Source organism: Leptinotarsa decemlineata, unplaced genomic scaffold, assembly GCF_025532065.1.
Source record: "Leptinotarsa decemlineata unplaced genomic scaffold, Ldec_3_MD MMD2_tig00000576_RagTag_RagTag, whole genome shotgun sequence".
Taxonomy (NCBI): domain Eukaryota; kingdom Metazoa; phylum Arthropoda; class Insecta; order Coleoptera; family Chrysomelidae; genus Leptinotarsa; species Leptinotarsa decemlineata.
In genome coordinates this window covers 3,759,986-3,778,212 of record NW_027412551.1, presented here as the reverse complement: position 1 = coordinate 3,778,212, position 18,227 = coordinate 3,759,986, and the positions used below count along the sequence as shown (strand labels likewise).

Below are 18,227 nucleotides of genomic sequence, written 5' to 3'. Positions count from 1 at the left end.
TGTAATTCAATGTTTATATGAAAGTAGCTGATTCAGGAGGACTTTCTTTCAGTTTGTGTCTAAAAGTTACTTCTTTGCATGATCAACACATTCATGTATAGAGTTTCGAATTGATTACTTCGTTCCTTTCTTTGGAAGATTCTCTCATCCCTTTTTTTGTATCAGATGGAGTAGTAAAAAACCAAAAATTTTCTTTCCCAAAAAAATTAATCACTCCTAAAAATATAACCCCTTCAATTCAATACTAATTCTTTCTATGAAAAAAGAGGAAGAACGGTGCTATTTCGTTGCTTGGCCTATTCTCCTTCCGAGTTCATGAACAAATAACAGAGACTATGGGCCATAAACACTAGAAGTTTCAACCGTTTCTGGATGGAACAGATAGTTGTTACCGAGATTTTGGTATTTTTTCCTTTCAATTTTTCGCCAGACAATGCTGCAGTTACAGCAGACTTCGAACTCCCGACTAGATGGGAAGACGCGACCGTGTCAACGCAAGTGGAGTCCCATACCACTAGTTATTATTCAACTGATTATTGAAATTTTATTGAAGTAAGAATATAGAATTATTCCAAAAAAAATAATGAATGGTAGGACTGTGATAAAACTTCACCCAGAATCTTTACGCAGCTCTCTGTATAAATGAAATTACTGAATGTTATTCATCATTATTGAAACAGATTATTGATCATGCCAATTCAGGTAGTTTCCACTCATCATTAATCAGATGCTTTGTTATAATGGAATAATTACTCACGGCTCAGATATACGAAATCCATTGTAACAGCGGTTTCACAGTGTTGGCAATAAATTATTTAACGCGATGTCATTACAATGAAACGAAACGAGAAATAATAGGTTTTGGCACCTAATAGAGTGTCGAAATTTCATAAAGGCCGCTTCGAACACAGTTTGGCGGGTTTATAGTGATATGATTTTCAATGAAATCTTTCGAGAAAGAAACAAAAAAGTGTGTACCTATTTCCATGAATAATTTTCTGATGACTGCTTGAGATTACTCCCTCTCCAGACATGACAAACTCATTCTTCAGAAGAGCCACCATTTATTTTCGTGAATATTCAGCTGAGCCTTCATACCTCTCTGAACAACTCATTATCTGAACTGTGCTCTACTACGAATTGAATTATTGACATTCATTGATGATTGAACAATCTCGTGTAGTTTCTGATTATCTCTGATCCAATTTACTTGAACAAATCAACTGTCCAAAAAGTAATCTGAAAGCGAAAAATTCATCTGTTTCAAATATCCTGTCTTCAATATTTTCATGACTCAGACTATTCCAAGTTCACAAAATTAAATATCGTTATTGCATATGTTTGAATCACTTGTTTGCAAGTTATTATATCGAGGTGGCTCATTCAAGTAGTGTAGGTGATAGTGGAAATGTATGCTTCTGAATTGTGTGCAGAGAGATTGAAAGAATTCAATCTCATACACAGTCAAGCGGTGTTGTAAGCATTTGGCTCCTACCGAGTAACGTTTAAATTGTTAGCAAATTGCCAAAAACGATTCATCTTGATAGGAAGACATAAAGGATTGTCTCTGGTATGGATTCCTGACCATACTGGCCTGGAAGGCAATGAGGCTGTTGATTTATTTGCAAAGGAGGGTGCTGCAAGCAGCTTCATTGGACCAGAACCTGTTATTGGCATCGCTTTAGGCTTCGCCAAATGAAGACTGAACACCTTGGTGGCAACAAGATTTGTAGACTTCTGGTAGAATCTTCCAGGATTGGCTCACTCCAAGACGTTTATTCACCCTTCAAAGCTTGATACCAAACAGTTGTGGGACTACAGTAGGAATGAACTACGATGTCTTACAGGCCTTCTCACAGGTTACTGTCATCTGAATCATCATATTCAAAGAATAGGACTGCCAGACATATGTTTAGAAAATAATGCAACAGCAGAGCACATACTTTGTGGCTGTACCGCTGGGAACCGGTTTTCAGAGTTTGGCTTCGTTAAGAGGCTGGGTTTATTTGGTCGAGTGTGAATAGATGTGAGCCACAATAAATACTTGCGAATTGCGGTGAAGGGTCGAATAGACCCAGATATTTTTGACCTATTCTAACTCGTTGCCTTGAATATGGACTGTTATTAAGTAATTCATCGAGTAAAACAAAAATTTTGAAATGAGTCTACCTGACATGGGATCAAAATATCTTGGTTCACCCTCCTAAACATATAACCATCTTCATAGAAAAGCAATGTTATCACAATTATACGTTTTATGATATGGAAAGTATGAATTAAATGTTGTTTCTGTGGTATTCATTCTGCGAGAAATATCTCAGAAGACAGTAAACCTCATCTGCGATAATAAATATGTATGTTACTTCAATAATCATCATAATGAACGATTGGAACTGAAAAACATCGATGAATTTGGAGCTCAAACAAGAATATGACATGATTCCTACGAAACTTATTAGAAGAATAAAAGATAGGTTCTATCACTTTTTTCAAGCTAACACCCTTCATAGTCTTCATGTTTATTTGAACCTCAAATTCAATATAGCCAACTGTTCCCTTCTTTCCCTTTTTTCACTCGAACTTAATTTAATTTAAATTTATTATCATTATTACTTTTTCACCCTGGTGTTTTCTGAAAGTATTTTATTTTGTATTCATTTATAATATCCAGAACGCGGCATTACTGTGCTTGCCTCCATTTGTAAAAATATCGCGCACTCCCTATACACAAAATATTCCATCAAAAACGGTCAGGAATCCGAGATAAGCTGCCCAAATGATGCATGATGATAAAATGAATCGCTGAAAGTATCAAAGCAAACATTATCAGCTTCATTATCATTATTACATTGTGCTTTTCAGTGTTTCACAATTTTGAGCGCTTTAAATGAATGAATTGACATACTGGCGTCTCATTTTTTATGTACTTGGTGAAATTTTTACAGAATTCCGGCGGTTTTGAGTAATATTGTGAAGAATTTTAATTGTATGGAATTTATCCAAATCAAAGTATATTAAAAAATATGAATTTGAAAAAAATCTCTCCCACATAGTTAAAAATATCTTCAACAGTTTCCGAATGTTCTATGATGATCTAGGAATTTTTTCCGGCATTCTAGACTATTTCACAATATTTCAGAAGGTTCTAGTATATTCTGAGAAGTTATGGAATGTCCTTGAATACTCTCAAGAAATTCTAAGAGAGTGAAACTTATATTTCCAAAAGCACACTCACAGGTAAAAACAGAATCCTTCTTCTAATACTGGAAGGGGAGAGATACCATTCCATATGGTATCATATCATGTACTAGATCTGTTGTACTGATAATAAGCAGATAAATTGATCGATTGATTGATTGATATTACTCTCAGGATTTTTCCACAATGATCTGAGATATTCCAGGATGTTCTGATTCCAGATGATTCCCGAATATTCTAGAATTTTCCGAAATACATGGTACGATTGCGCACGGCTGGTGTAAACCTCGAAGTATGAATGGGTCAATTGAGTCTGGGCCTATGGCGGGAAGCGCTTACTGCGCGACCTCTGCTGCAGGTAACAAGTGATGCAATTGAACCCAGGTTTGTGTTTAATAAACCCTACAAAATACAAATTAAGCAGAACACAGAGTCAGATGCTACAAATGCAATATGGATTTATACAGACGGCTCAAAAACCAAAGAAGGTTCAGGATGTGGAGTGTACTCCAGATCACTAACCCTAAGAATTAAGTGGGGAATGGAAAGAAATACCAGCGTGGTCCAAACAGAACTGGCTGGTATCTCAATCGCCACAAAAGAAATAACCAAGAAAAGAATTTCGGGCAAAAACATAACAATCTGCACTGATAGCAGACAAGCACTATTAGCCTTGAACAGACACCGTGTTACTTCAGGGCTAGCACTAGAGTGCCACCAAGATTTAGCCAAAGCTTGGGTAGATAATAACATCATCCTGAGGTGGGTTGAAGGGCACGACAGGAGTGAAGGTAATCGCATTCAGCTAAGGAAGCGGCTGGACTAAGAATTTTAGGACCCAGTGGTACCCACGGCCTGATGACTTCGACAATTGCGAAACTAGTCAAATGTTACACCCATGCTCAATCCTTAAAGAGATGGGATGGAATCAAAGGATGTAATCTTGCCAGAATCACCAAGATGATGACCAAGAAAAATCTACGCCTTACAGTAGGATTTCAGACTGGCCACTGTCAACTAAGGAAACACCTCCATAATATGGGGCTAGTGGATACACCTCTATGCAGAATGTGTGAACAGAAAGATGAGAGTGTGTGTTCGGCGAGTCTTGGCCTACACATGCCGATATAAAGGAGATGTCTCCCAGAGACCTGTTCACCTTCCTGGAAAGGACAGGATGGACGATGACCTAGGAGGAGGACTCCTCGGGAGGATGTACAATGGGTCACATGTGGCCTAAGTGCGTGGGCTTACACTCACTCTCCCTACTTTACAGATACAGTGGTTCCGAAATATTCTGGAATGTTATGGAATGCTACGAAATATTCTGATTGCTCTAGAGTATTCTGAAAAGTCGTTAAAGATAAAAATTTCAGGCCTTATATTTTTCAAACTGAAGATATGTTGATATATGTTGAAGAATGTAGAGCTCACGTTGATTTTGTTTCACGTAATAAATTACTTCGAAGGTGAAAGTCGTATTTAAGTTTAGTGTTATTATGAATAATTAGGTATTTACCTATTTCAGAATTCAAATTGATAGTTGTTATAATACTTTCTTTTGAGTGAATTCTATCAAAGATCATTAATATTGATTACCGGTTGATGAAGCACAGCTCTATAACAAATGTATATAGTCATGATACCACTCTCAATATTTTCGAATATACTTTTTCCAGAAGGTCTTTACTACTCTTACTTCGAACAATATCAATTCATTTCAATTTACGTGTTCCATAATAAAAAATACAGGAAAACTCCAAAACATTTTCACTGTAACATCATCGTTTCTAACCTGCAGGGAAGACCTTTTAAAATATCAGATTGAACCTTCGGGCTATTCTGTTATGAATGAAAATATTTAATTTGGTTCAGATTCAACACAAATAACATTACTTGATGTTGGAGTAATATCCCTCTTAATCGAAATTCCATTTGAAGCATGAAACAAAAATCAACAGCCAAACTTTGGTCTGCTGCGCCGTAAAGGAAGTAAACTCCATAAAAGTGAGAGAAGAAGAGAGTTGAACTTTCTCAACAAGCCCAGTGTATAAAACTTCATATTAAATAGAGAACAAAATCCAGGATAATAGGCTTCAATCAAATAGAAGCGAAAGTACCTGCTACTGCAGCAGACATCATCAATGGTATGTACGTTTGATAATGTTCTCTGGATATTTAACTCTGCATAAGAATTGACCAATACATTCCACTTGTGAGCTGGCGGAAGATAAATTTTTACTGTTCGACGTTGGTTAAGGACTCTGGTGGGGACTGACATATCACAAAATGTGCGTGTGATGGCAAAATAACTTCAGCTCTCATGCGGTTTTTGATAGTTTAAAACGTTTTGGAAATGTCAAAAAGCTCGAAAATATGGTACCCCATAATTTAAACGATCGACAGAAATTATCACGTTCCGAAGTCTGTTCTTCTTTGCTTTCGCGCAACCGAAACGGTCTTTTTTGGATCGGATCATCACGGACAAACATTGGACACCAATGAGCCACCCGGGCACTTTCCAAAGGAACAACCTAATATTGTATTTCAATGCAAATGTATATGTGTTTTGAGTTTATATATGTGTTGGTTACCTAATTATATACGTGTTATATCTTGTTTTTCACAATTCACTTTTTAAAAATTGGTTTATTTCTTTATAAACACTTTATTACAATATTTGAATATAATTTGAAAAACTTGGAACAATAACTGAATGAGTAATTGATATAAACTATACTTGAGAATGAATAAATCGTTAATGAACTGTACTAGAGAATGATTTCTAAGTTAATGAACAACTTTCTGACCTCGCAGGGTCTATTTATACGTTTGGTATGAAAAACAATATTTGAACAGTGTCAGCAATTGCTTTGTCTGGAACATAGCACTTTTAGCAGAAAGCTGTTATCGCTTTGTAATTTAATATGTGTGAGACGATAATTCGCATATAACAACTCCCCTTTTATACAAAAACTTGTTGCTTTTTGCTGGAACTTTTCACAAAACATTTTCCTGGTGGAAACTGGTGTTGAGTTGGATTTCTTCTTCTATAGGTTCCTGGAGGTTGACACTTGGTCTTCTCCTGGGGATGAATTTCGTTAAGATAAGGGATGGTTGTCTGTCTGATCTTGGATGATCCGGGGGTGGTTGATTCGAAGTGGATGTAATACCGATTCGTATTGGTCCTTTTCGTCTACATTTGCAAAAGATGTAAAGTATGATCAATACAATGATCAATGTTATAGTGCAATAAGTGAACCATGATATGTGCTTGTTTACAAACGGCTCATTGATAAGTTTATCCAATTCTTCGGAATATTGGTTTAATTTATGTTGAGCGATGTTCAACTCGTCAACGTTGATTTTGTTGAGTTTCAGCGGTTTCAGTTCTGGAAGATGTCGTTTTTCGGGAAGATGATCGCAACAGCTGTATGGTATTCAAACGGCATGGTTTTTGTATGTGACGTTCTTATATCTATCGACGAAGTATTTGGAGTGAATTCTAGTGCTTCCAACGAATGAGCTGCATCCGGGTTGGAGTTTTAGCAGGGAATTGGTTTTGATCACTCGTGTGACTGGTTCCATATTTTCGCAGTTAATGGTGATTGGTAGGAATTCAGATATTGTTATGAGCCACAAATTTAGACTCAGTTCCTGAACATTGTATTCCGTAGCGTAGATCAATGAAGACTGGCAAGTTTTCGGGAGGACGGTCAATCTTCTCAATAGTTGGGCTTCGCATATAGCTTCGCTATCAATCGGGTAGGGTAGTAGATCGGAACAGATTCTTGCGCCATGATTCAGAGTTTTACAGTTTTCTAAATTTTGAAGTGAAATGTACAACAAGGATTCGTCATCTTTCGCAATATATTTTTGAACAAATATCAATTCCAGATAACCGTTCGGTTATCTGGAATTGGTATTGGTAAAAGTCGATACAGAGTGTATGTTTCTGGTTCGACCAGTGAAATTTTTTATATGAAAACAATTCTTTTGTCCACTTGATACCTTTTATAATCAAAAACTGCTGTGTATTGTCGCAAAGGAAAATAAATATTATTATTATAGTTTCACAGACTCAGACAATCTTAGTTCTTCGATATTTCGATGGTGCAGTACTCTATTGACCTTAGATTCTATATATAACTTACTGACTACAATTCGACTCTGATTGTAGTGTTCTGTACTCCATGATAGTATGTAGAAAATGTGAATGGCAGATTTCCTTTCGTTATACTTGTTCATTTCAGAGTTCGAGATCTTCACTTCCTTCCACTTAAAATATCTGTTGATGAATAAGCCCATCTTAATAATATTCGAATACTACTTTTAAATACTTCGGACTGCTAAATTGAAAAAAATGTCGACGGTTTACTTTTCATTGGACTCTAAAAAGTGCCAAGAACATGACACATTATTTATGTGTTGTTGAAGCTTCCATTATACATATTACTGTGAGATTCAATAACATTGAAATTGTTTGTTGAAAATGCCTTTCCTAATATGCAGATAATTCAAAATTCATCTTGATTGCTCTTGGCGATAAGATGCCAAATCAACAACAGATAGCAGATTTTACTTATTTTAACCAGATTTTCAACATATTTTACTAAATACTTCAAAATGAATAGGGTTCTACCCGTGATGGACCTTTTTTTCCTAAGTATTCGCTTCATGGACCTTAAAGTAACCAAAGAATTCGACCTTGAGTCTACAGATGACGTAGACTGAAGGACCCCAACTATGTTTTTTGTAATATCGATTCAAGGTCAAGAGATTCACAGTTCTCAAACTCTCCCTCATGCCCCCTCCCGGATTGAGTGCCCTGAGTTAAAATCTTCTCCTCCGGAGCGGTGCTCCAATTACTGATGGGCACTTCAGCAAGAGTGACATCTGACCTTTTTTGGTCGAAAGTCATCCTTTAGATGCTTTTACTTCCTAATCTGTTGTGTTGTTTTATTATGACTTTTCTAACTGAATTATTGCAAGGGGTCCCCAAAAAACCCACCGCGAGCAAGTTGGTTCTCAGTGAATCTGAAAATGAAATCAATTTGAAGTCTGGTTAGAAATTGTTATACTTACCGGAGCCGCCTGACAGCGACTCTCGAGGGTGGTCTTTGGTTCTGCTTTGTTGGTCTCCTGTGTTTGTCAGTCTCTCGGAATAAACTCTTGAACAAACCTAAGATGCTGGGTGGGCGGACGATGATTTACACAAACCAGAGGACAAAAACTGTGCACGATTGAGTGTAATAGTGAGTCGCAGACCTACTGCTGACCCGGACCTCATTAGATTGGGAAAAATGGAAGGTGGTCTGTCAATTTTCGAATAGATTATCCTTTACAAGACCATATAGGCCCAATGAAGTATCGGCTCCGTTCAGAAATTGAATTTATGTGGTCTAGTTTGGATAGGTGTGAGCCACAATAAACTCACGTGGGTTGCAGTAGGAGAGTCGAATAGATCCTTTCACTTCGAACCTGCCTTCAATGCGTTTCAATAAACTATGGATGAGGACTAGTGTACAGGCAAATGAGTTGAAGTGCATATTCGTTAATGAATCTAATATTACCGACAGCATTGATGATTCATGTCACACTATAACGAGGCGTTGTTACGTAAGTTCCGAGAAGAATGGCAAGTTTGGATAACTTCTCGAAAATTCCGTTAAAAAAGCGTTAATTCTTATCGTTCAATTAATCATCAAATTACTATTTCGTGTCTACCCAGCCGCGTCTCAAGGGAAATCATCAGAAAAGTTTGCCCCATCACGCATTAAATGACGGGCACAGTAACGAAGATGAAGACCTGCGTTGGATATACTAAATTGATTCCATGTGGGGACGTTTCTGAAGTTCTTGTTTATGCCATCGAGTTGGAAATAATTTTACTGATGAAAAAAGTTATTGTCAATCGTGTACTTCGTTCATCAGTCATGAGTCATCATCACGATGCACAGATGAAGGTACCGTTACTCTGATAGAAAAGATAATATCAGATAGAACTCATAGAGCAAGATCCCAGAGCCCCCAGACCTACTTCATTTTAGCAAAGCTGAAATTTTCAGGATTATTAGTACAATGTCTTGTTAGGAGGTATGCGTACCCATTAGCTTGAAAGCGAGGCCATTTCTCAGGTAGCGCGAAGTACAGGTTGATAAAAACCTCACCTACGATATTTTTTTAGGAATGTTATTTAAAATTAAAATCCATTACTGCCAGACACATTCCGTGGACCATTACTTCTGCCAGAAGTCTTGAAGGTTACGAAAAAATCAGGTAAACTATGTTATAGTAGCAAACCTAAATTTCATATATATATTATCTTAGGTACTATTTCGAAAACCTTTGTATGCGGCCAGACCAATCCTGTGAGTGTGAGCGTGAGGGCATTATTTATACGCAATAATGCTAGAGAGAGCACTATATTGCTCCAGTATATCCATTGATTATAAAATTGATATTGCAAAAATTTTATCATATCCAATTGCTCAGGTTCCTTTATCTATGTACCATTTTGATGGTGCAATTTTTAAAACTCCAAAATCTGCTCTGATGAAATCTCTAGAGAAAGATATTGAGCATTGTCAACCACCGTTCATTGATATTTTCATAATCGATGGTTTTTTTATTCTTCACTCTACGAGAGATGTACCTCAATCATTTGGAGACATTTCAAAGAAAATGTTAAAAATGTTAACACAATTAAATGCCACCAGAAGTGACATCATTTTCGACCAATATTTCACTTCTTTCATAAATGATTATGAGACAAGACAAGAATATACACAACTGGATTTCACTATAACTGGACCAGATGTAGTTTGACCTGCTGATTTTGGAAAAGAATTAAGAAATTCCCACTTTAAACAGGCACTCGTCAATTTCATCAGATGTTCTGATACTGACGTATCAGTTATAATGTTGGGTCATATGCATCATTTGAAAGATGATAATTCTCACGTTTGGGTACTTACAGGTACCGGAAACAATCAAAGATATGTAGATGTATCCAAAATCTACGGCAACTTGGGGACGTCTGTATGCAGAAGCTTAATAGGCTTTCATGCTATCATAGAATGTGACTATATTCCTGCTTTTTTTAAGAAAGGCATGCAATGACCATTCAAAATACTCAAAAAATCTCCTGAATATCAGCAAACGTTCCTTAAATGTGGTGATCTTGAATTATTCATTAATAAAGATAAGGAACAAAATTTATTCGATGTAGTACAAAAATTCATCTACGAGTGTCTCCAGAATAAATGATGTAGATGCTGCGCGCTGCAGCTTTTCATAAATACGTATACAATTGCCAATGTAAATGAAGAATTCCACCAGCAAAATGTAAAAAATTTTGACGCAAGTAATTTACCACCATGTAAAACTGAATTACTTCAACAGTTTAGACGAGCAAATTATATTGCAAGTGCCTGGAGAAATGCTCATATGAAGCATCCCAGCAATTTAAGACCTGAAAATAATGGGTGGGTTTTAAAACCCACTGGTTTTAACTGGTTTGATGAAGACCAATTGCCAAGTTATGTGAGCAACTCACTTGAAAACGAATTAGGTATTTTACTTTCACTTCAAATTATTTCAATATACTTGTAGCTATTCACAACATCATTAAATTATTCATTTTTACATAGAAGTCAAGTATTAATGAAGATGATGGTGAAGATGAATTGAATATTCGATTTGAGTGTAAATTTGAAGAGGAAAGTAAGAACTCGGATGATAATGAAGATGAATAATTTGGAATATAATAAATATTTTTTTAAATAACAATTTGCGAATATCTGCGTAAGAACCCAGATGATATTGAAGATGAATAATTTGGAATATGATAAATATTTTTTTAAATATCAATTTGCGAATATCTGAACATTGAAAAAAAATTGAAAAAAAACATTTATTATGTTACAACTCTATTCTTGACATAATACCAAAAAAGATATTCTCATCTTCACAATTACTACAAATATTTTAAGGTGTCTGGGGGGATGATTGGCTTTTCGGATTGGTCTGGCCGCATACAAAGAGTCTTAAAATAGTACCAAAGATAATATATATAAAATTTAGGTTTGCTACTATAACGTAGTTCACCTAATTTTTTCATAACCTTCAAGACGTCTGGCAGAAGTAATGGCCCACGGAAAGTGTCTGGCAATAATGAATTTTAATTTCGAATAGTACTCTTGAAAAAATATTTAAATATTAGCGTTTCTACTTCAACGTAGGTAAGTAAGGTTTTTATCTACCTGTACTTCGCTCTACCTGATAAATTGACCCGCTTTCAAGCTAATGGGTACGCATCCTCTCAACACGACACTGTACTAATAATCCTGAAAATTTCAGCTTTGCCAAAATGACGTAGGACTGGGGACTCTGGGATCTTGGACTATCATAAAACACTTATTATAAGTAAATTATACTCAAACAGCAAAGAACACAATACATGTATATATAGTAGCGTCAATTACTCAGGTAAACTTTCAGATAATATTTAAAATTTCTTCTCTACATAACAACAGCATACATAAGTGATAATAATATAGACAGAAATCTGTTCAATGCAAGCGCAAATGAAATAGAATGGAAAAATCAGATATATATATAGGACGGAGTGTGGCAAATGCTATGCATTCGCCATAAGGAGCACATTTTTTAGATGAGGGAATAAAAAAAGTCGCTTGGGGCTCGATACTCGACAAATGCGCGTCCACTAAGATCTGAGGGGACATTCACAATGAATAACATTCATATTATATTCATTTGATTAGACATTAATTGAAGTAATAACGTAATAGCCTGACGTTAAGATAAGAAGAAGTGAGCCTCCATGCGTAGCTGAGTCCAGCTCGCAATCAAGATGGAGAAAATTATAGAGAACATTTTTAACTTTACAAAAGTATGTAAACATCCAAAAGATGCAGGCCTTGCTATAATAGTAACAATTATAGACCACTACAACATCATTAGTAAAGAATTAGTAGAAGCATACAAATTCTACGCGAAGAAAATGGACCTGAACTTGAGAAATAAAAAACCACAACTTCACCGACTTATCAACTCTGATTCCGACATCAGCGACATGGATTCCGACGACAACATGTCGGAAGAAGGAAATCAAGTGGAAAAAGCTCCAAAAAAGAGAAAAAAAGAGCCAGAAGCGGCCCAGCAGTCCAAACAGATAAAGTCCGGAATTTTCCAGACCGAACACACTACCAATCCAAAGTTCGATGAAATCACACCCGCTTTGCCACAAAAACCGGGCGTGGTACCAGAAGACCCCAGACTCAGGCCCGCTCAAAAAATTGTGCCGGCAAATCCGAAGAAAATAGAAGACCCTTCACCTGAATCAGGCGATATAGAACAAGAAACGGATGTCTCGAAAACCGACCAGGCTGAAACACGTAAGAAAGCGGATAGGCCTCCCCCTATAACTATTCGCGCAAAAGAAAAACAGGAAACATTTAGCACGATCGCCGCCGCGCAAAACATGACCATCTCGCGGGCGGTAAATACAACAGACGGCATCAAAGTCCACCTAAAAAATATAGACGTTTACAAGAAAATCACTCGGATCCTTGATCAGGAGAAGATTTCTTACCACAGTTACACAATGCAAGGTGGAAAACCACTCAGAGTAATTTTTAACATCACATCATAGATGTTTTTCAGTTAATATTTTTAATATTTTTTCAGGAATTTCAAATCAATTTTTATTATATTAGACAATGGAAGTCCGAACTGATGAAATACACCACGAAACATTGTCAACCACCTTCAAACAAACGTTGGGATCAATGTGTTTTCAAACAATTCGTCAAAAATATTAGCTTCCATGTTCTCATGATAGTCAACATTGCAATCCTCAAGTTTTTTTCCACATAATTTCAAAGAATTCGGAACCCATCTTTCACTTCCTCCGCAATGCACAATGATGAGTCGCGATCCTTTGTTTGCAGGCATGTTCGGCATACACATTTTCGAACCATCAGTCCATCCTTTCGTAACTGTGTCGTGACTGTCATACCAAGTTTCGTCCAAATAGAAAATTTGCCGTTGTTCTTGTCTATATTTAGTTATTTGTTCTAAGTAGTTGTTACACAATTCCACCATTCTTCTGCTTTTCGTAACTGTTTGACATTTGTTGATTATTTTAAATCTGAATCCTAGTTTCTTCATCCAATTCTGAAGAGTTTTGTCACAGCAGCTCACGTTATGGCCGGAAGTATTCAATTTCTTCTTTATGATTTCAGTTACAGGAATCGCATTGCTTTTGTAACAGTCGTATATTGTTTTTTTTTCAATGATTTTATTAGATGAACATCTAAAGGTTTTGGTAATTCCGTATCACATCACGTCTTGCGTTCATAAGGTTTGTTTTTGACTTTTTTACGTACAGTTGAGAAAGGAATTTCGGTCAAATCTGTATAAACATACTCTCTGTGTTTCAATATTCAAATGCATCCGAATCTTACTCACTGGTATCTCTTTCTCGCATTGTTCACAATCGCTACTGGAAACACTACACTGGAAAAAGTCTGCCACATTCTGAATAGTAAACAAAAATTTCAAGTAATTGTAACTGCACCAATATCGAATTTCAACACTCAAATCAAGATCAGTTCCAGAACTAAACATTGACGACACAACGGCGATATTCAACCCCACATTCTATTCGTCACCGTAACATGACTTCAAATTTGATGTTATGGCTCTTCAGTCAGTCATAAAACTCGGTTAGTAAAAATTATCCAATACGAACCGTCAATTTTTCAGTCCACGTGGACTAGTTGGCAGTGGCATTATTTCTCTGTATTGGTTTTTTTGTCTTTGAGATAGCTTCAACTATTCACAATACAGGTTACTTCGACTGTACCTAACTAAGCGGCACATATGCGCTTTCCGCATTGAAAGTGTATGCGATCATACATCCAGGAAAAACCAAATTCAAGACAAAGCTGAAGAACATTCTAACGAAATTCAAATAAATCAAAAATGGGTGTTAGTGATTTACAAAAAAAGAAACTGAAGTCTGTTTTTACTCAAATTTGCACAGCTCTGCGACTTATCGGTAACGGTAGCATCTGGCAGGTGAGCAACAGATGAAGATAGCCGAAATCAATTGATGTTATGAGGTATGAGGTATCGAACACGAACTCTTTTTTGACAAAACACAACTGATTTTGCTGAAATTGGGTATCACATATCTGTCCTCTCAATTGTTAATTTTCAGTTATTTTCTGTAGTTGGTTTTTAAAATTCATTTCATACAATGCGGTTCAAACTTTTTCCTTTCATCCAACAATGATTAAATTTATTATCATCCGGGTCACAATGAAACTCGACAGTGTTTTTTTCAATAGCAATACAAAATCGTACACACAAAACATTCGAAACAAGGTAAACGTGAACACGAATGAAAGATGAATGAAACCGCTCATTCGCGAAGCTTTCTGCTTTTCACATTTCGAGGTCATAATGCGATTACTGTTTGAAAAAGAATAATTGAAAATTTTGAACTCAGTTTTTCATTCGACTCCAATTATAACTGGTTTTGTGTCATTGATGTGAGAACTCAACGATTTATTTTTGAAAACATATTCGATACAAAGGGATTTGTGATATGTAAATATTCGAAAAAATCAGAAGACTAATTATGTATGAAAATTGTGAACAAATTGTACTAATCCTCAATAAATAATTATGGACAAAGTATATATATGTATATATATATATATAAATATATATATATATATATATATATATATATATATATATATATATATATATATATATTATATATTATATATTAATTATCTGCGAGCGCTTTCGACAGTTGGTATATTCAGCAACAGTTCTGTATGTACAGAACATATACCATTAAATATTTAGGTGTAACAAAAGATAGTCATATGAGATGGAATGTTCACATTGAGGAAGTTACGAAAACTTTAAGAAGTATGCTGTTCAAATTCAAATATTTGAGTATATTACTTGACAATCACCATTTGAAGATCATTTATTCCGCTCTAGTGGAATCTCGTATTCAATATGTCATATTGAGCTGGGTAGGGGTCGCTTGCTATTCACCTGGAAAAGTTAGAAACAGTATAGAACGAATTCTGAAAATTATTTATGGAAAAGAACGAAACTTCTCTAGCAATTTACTCTTTTCACAAGCAAAAATATGTAATGTAAGAAAAACTTTCCTTAGAAACATATTCATGCATATATACAAAAATAAATATGAATTAAATAATATCAACCATCAAAATTTTACTAGGGAAAAAAAAGAATATTATGGTAAAACATATCTGAGTAGTACAGAAATCGGACAACGAAAAATAACTCACCTCATTCCAAAAATCTTCAATTTTCTGACCACAGAAAAAAAAATTATTATTATGAATATGAATTCTTGTCAAATGTTGAAAAAAAAACAACCAGAAACTAGGTTCTTAACTTCAATCGAGATCTGGTTCGCTCTCTCATTGACCAACTGAACTTCTGAATCTTATGTTATTATTAAATCTTCATATGGATTAATATAATTTATCAATTTCAATATTACACAAATTGTTTGTTTATTGTTTTTGTTTATTGTTAACTTTATCGTAGTTATATTTAAAACAAATATCAAAATGTTAAGAATCAATATAAAAATTAACAAAGTGAGACCAGTTCAAACCATTGTATATTGTAAATATAAAAAAAAATATTGTAAATTTAATTGTGCAAATCCCACGCGTAACTTCAGTTTTAGTGGGAATTCCATGTTTATATACATTACATCTCAATAACAATTAATTATAGTGTTGATTATTTCGTAACAGTTTTTTGTGAATAAACTCATTATTATTATCATCATTAAATTATTATCATATTATTTATTACGAATTTGATAGTTTTCGACTAAATAGTTTTCAAACGTGCTCATTGGGTGGTTGCTCAACAACTAAAAAATTCCATTTATTGTACCTACAGTTAACTTTCTGTTGGTCTCGAAGTATTGTTAGGAGTCACTAATATTATCAATCATATGAAATTGTTGATTATGATTTCCACCGCCAATTTGGCATATTATAATTATAATATTCTGAAAGTTTCAATAATTGTAGTTCAGTATTATAATAAATTTGCGATCTTTTCCAGTTAGGCAATTATAATGTTCATGAAATGCTAATTTGATAAAGATTAAGATCCATCCAAAAAGCTTTCGAATCACCACATAAAATGTGACCATTTTTCCAAAATTTAGATGAATACAGGGTGTAACTGAATAAGTGTGAAACATTTAAGGAGGTGATTCCTCATCGAAAAAAGAAAGGTTGGATATTTCATAGAAAGAAACTTCATTGGAGCATCCATTGGAGCATCAGCCCCTTTCAGGGGGTACATAAAATTTGTATAACAATTTTTTTCACAAGCACTGAAAAAAGTAACAATATTGAAATTGACACTTAGCCAGTAATTTATTTGGTTTACCCCATGGTTGTGAGGGGTAGAAAACGCAACCCCTTAAATTTATTTCCAATGTAACTTTTTGTCTTATCATTTGTTTACCATTTAAAAATTAATTTCCGAAAGCCTGTTTCATTCTAAACAAAAAATGTCTCTTGGGTTTTTTGCCCAAAATAAACCAGTTCACAGCAAAAAATTATTTTACGAACAACTACAGAGATACATCGTCCTGAATGCGAACTGGATTTATTGTTAGTTTGTAGTTAGTACCTGCATTAAACGATTAAAGGGTAATAAACAAAACTAATTTATTAATGACAAAACACACAACATGTAGAAATCATAGTAAATGTTCAATATGTCTACCTTTAGATGTTACGCATGCATCTAGACGTCGGCGCATTGAGCCACGTATTCGCTCAAATATTCCTAGAGCCTCTCTGATTACCCTGTACGCTTCGATGATGTGGTTTCTCAAGTCCTCCACATCGCGAACAGGAGTACGATAAACCAAATGCTATGAATGGCTCCAAATAGAGAAATCGAGAGGATTGAGATCCGGGGATCGAGCGGGCCATTTCTGTAGTCCTTCTCGACCTACCCACTGATTTGCATATGTTTCAGTCAAATGCTGACGTGCTTCTTGACTGAAATGGGCGGGTGCCCCATCATGCATGAAAAACATATCCCTTCTGACGCCCAAAGGAACTTCCTCCAGCAGTACTGGATGCACTTCTCTCAAAAATTGAACGCATGCCTCACCATTTAATCGAGGAGGTGGAAAATGAGGCCCAATTAAATCATCGCCAATAACTCCGAGACACACGTTGAGAGAAAACTGTTCTTGATGGTTAGTTTCGACAATAGCGTGAGGATTTTCATCAGCCCATATGTGGTAATTATGAAAATCAATAATCTTGTCCCGAGAAAAACTACATTCGTCTGTGAATTATATCGTTTTCAGAAAGTCACAATTTCTTCTAATCATTTCCAGCTTCCAATTGCAAAATTCAAGACGGTTCGGAAAGTCTTGCGGTAACAGTGCCTGTACTCATTGCAGATGGTAAGGGTATAAGAGTTGTCCTTTGAAAATTCTAAATACCGTTATATGATCAACATTTAGCTGGAATGCAATCTTTCTAGTACTGGTAGAAGGTTGTTCTTCAATCAAATTAAGTACTGCTTTCTGAAGCTGTGGTGTTCGTACTTCTCGATGGCGACCACAATCCTGCGTTCTTTTGTCGAATGAACCATATTCTCGTAATCGTTGATGAAGTCGAGCAAATATTCTATGTGAAGGATGCTGCCGTTGAGAATACATTTCAGCATATCTTCTAGAAGCTTCTAACCCATTCCCCTGCGACAGACCGTAAACGTGATGCATCAGCCATTTCCTCATTTGTGTATGCCATTTTAATAAAAAGCGAATTATTAAAGTAACAAATTAAGAACAGAACAACAACACACAATTAGTATTAATTCAATTTCGAAAACACAGCGTCATACCAGTTTTATTGTCATTATCGCTAATAGCGACCTACTAGATAGATTAG

General features: G+C 35.4%; 1 protein-coding gene across 1 annotated transcript in view; it reads left to right on the top strand.

The window, feature by feature from the left end:
- Nucleotides 1-18,227, top strand: part of LOC111505266 (uncharacterized) — a 347,102-nt gene that overhangs the window by 167,898 nt on the left and 160,977 nt on the right. The window lies entirely within an intron of this gene.